This window comes from Filicampus tigris, unplaced genomic scaffold, assembly GCF_054856515.1.
Source record: "Filicampus tigris isolate MCC_2025a unplaced genomic scaffold, RoL_Ftig_1.0 HiC_scaffold_26, whole genome shotgun sequence".
NCBI lineage: Eukaryota > Metazoa > Chordata > Actinopteri > Syngnathiformes > Syngnathidae > Filicampus > Filicampus tigris.
Genome location: NW_028233407.1, coordinates 135,001 through 137,500, shown reverse-complemented (window position 1 = coordinate 137,500; position 2,500 = coordinate 135,001).

Genomic DNA, 2,500 nt, shown 5'->3' with positions numbered 1-2,500 from the left:
GTAGCCCTGGTGGCATAAAAAAGCTCCAGGGCGCAGAGGCCGACGTGCGTAAAAGCATATCCGAGCAAAAGGCACCTTCCCCGGGCCGCCACTAGTGCAGTGGTGGCCGCCTATAATAGCCCTGGTGGCATAAAAAAGCTCCAGGGCGCAGAGGCCGACGTGCGTAAAAGCATATCCGAGCAAAAGGCACCTTCCCCGGGCCGCCACTAGTGCAGTGGTGGCCGCCTATAATAGCCCTGGTGGCATCAAAAAGCTCCAGGGCGCAGAGGCCGACGTGCGTAAAATCATATCCGAGCAACAGGCACCTTCCCCGGGCTTCCACTAGTGCAGTGGTGGCCGCCTATAATAGCCCTGGTAGCATAAAAAAGCTCCAGGGCGCAGAGGCCGACGTGCGTAAAAGCATATCCGAGCAACAGGCACCTTCCCCGGGCTGCCACTAGTGCAGTGGTGGCCGCCTATAATAGCCCTGGTAGCATAAAAAAGCTCCAGGGCGCAGAGGCCGACGTGCGTAAAAGCATATCCGAGCAACAGGCACCTTCCCCGGGCTGCCACTAGTGCAGTGGTGGCCGCCTATAATAGCCCTGGTAGCATAAAAAAGCTCCAGGGCGCAGAGGCCGACGTGCGTAAAAGCATATCCGAGCAACAGGCACCTTCCCCGGGCTGCCACTAGTGCAGTGGTGGCCGCCTATAATAGCCCTGGTAGCATAAAAAAGCTCCAGGGCGCAGAGGCCGACGTGCGTAAAAGCATATCCGAGCAACAGGCACCTTCCCCGGGCTGCCACTAGTGCAGTGGTGGCCGCCTATAATAGCCCTGGTAGCATAAAAAAGCTCCAGGGCGCAGAGGCCGACGTGCGTAAAAGCATATCCGAGCAACAGGCACCTTCCCCGGGCTGCCACTAGTGCAGTGGTGGCCGCCTATAATAGCCCTGGTAGCATAAAAAAGCTCCAGGGCGCAGAGGCCGACGTGCGTAAAAGCATATCCGAGCAACAGGCACCTTCCCCGGGCTGCCACTAGTGCAGTGGTGGCCGCCTATAATAGCCCTGGTAGCATAAAAAAGCTCCAGGGCGCAGAGGCCGACGTGCGTAAAAGCATATCCGAGCAACAGGCACCTTCCCCGGGCTGCCACTAGTGCAGTGGTGGCCGCCTTTAATAGCCCTGGTAGCATAAAAAAGCTCCAGGGCGCAGAGGCCGACGTGCGTAAAAGCATATCCGAGCAACAGGCACCTTCCCCGGGCTGCCACTAGTGCAGTGGTGGCCGCCTATAATAGCCCTGGTAGCCCTCAGCCCTGGTAGCCCAAAGCCCTGGTAGCCCACAGCCCTGGTAGCAAAAAGCCCTGGTAGCCCAAAGCCCTGGTAGCCCAAAGCCCTGGTAGCCCAAAGCCCTGGTAGCCTAAATTAATTTTTCCCATTCATTTCAATGGGTTAGGCTACCAGGGGGAGCAGTACCACTTTTGGCCATTAGGGGCGCTGTAGTAGGTAAAAGTTGATCCCCCCAGTCAGGGGATGAGTTTGCCTACTCGCTAGGTTACCCCTGGTTTCACAAAATACAAGGGGCACATTTTCAGAAACCACTTTTTCAGAACTTGCCACCTCCAGAGCTGATCAGGGGAGCCTCGCCAAACATTAATCCAAGATTGGTGAGGGCTCGTCGGACACCCCACGGGCGATGAGTCGGTGTCTGCCTGGAGCTCATGTCACTCTCAAATATTTTCTAAGTCAACCTCCATGCGCACAATGCAATGAGCCTGCCCGACATAGGGGCACTGTGACTGGTTTCACAAAATACAAGGGGCACATTTTCAGAAACCACTTTTTCAGAACTTGCCACCTCCAGAGCTGATCAGGGGAGCCTCGCCAAACATTAATCCAAGATTGGTGAGGGCTCGTCGGACACCCCACGGGCGATGAGTCGGTGTCTGCCTGGAGCTCATGTCACTCTCAAATATTTTCTAAGTCAACCTCCATGCGCACAATGCAATGAGCCTGCCCGACCTGGGGGGTGTTCAATCGGACTCCGCGGGCCGGGCGAGGGCCCCCCCGCCTGGAGCTCCACGTGTTGGATTATTTTCTATGTCAACCTCCATGCGCTCAACAGAGCGAGCCTGCCCGACCTGGGGGGTGTTCAATCGGACTCCGCGGGCCGGGCGAGGGCCCCCCCGCCTGGAGCTCCACGTGTTGGATTATTTTCTATGTCAACCTCCATGCGCTCAACAGAGCGAGCCTGCCCGACCTGGGGGGTGTTCAATCGGACTCCGCGGGCCGGGCGAGGGCCCCCCCGCCTGGAGCTCCACGTGTTGGATTATTTTCTATGTCAACCTCCATGCGCTCAACAGAGCGAGCCTGCCCGACCTGGGGGGTGTTCAATCGGACTCCGCGGGCCGGGCGAGGGCCCCCCCGCCTGGAGCTCCACGTGTTGGATTATTTTCTATGTCAACCTCCATGCGCTCAACAGAGCGAGCCTGCCCGACCTGGGGGGTGTTCAATCGGACTCCGCGGGCC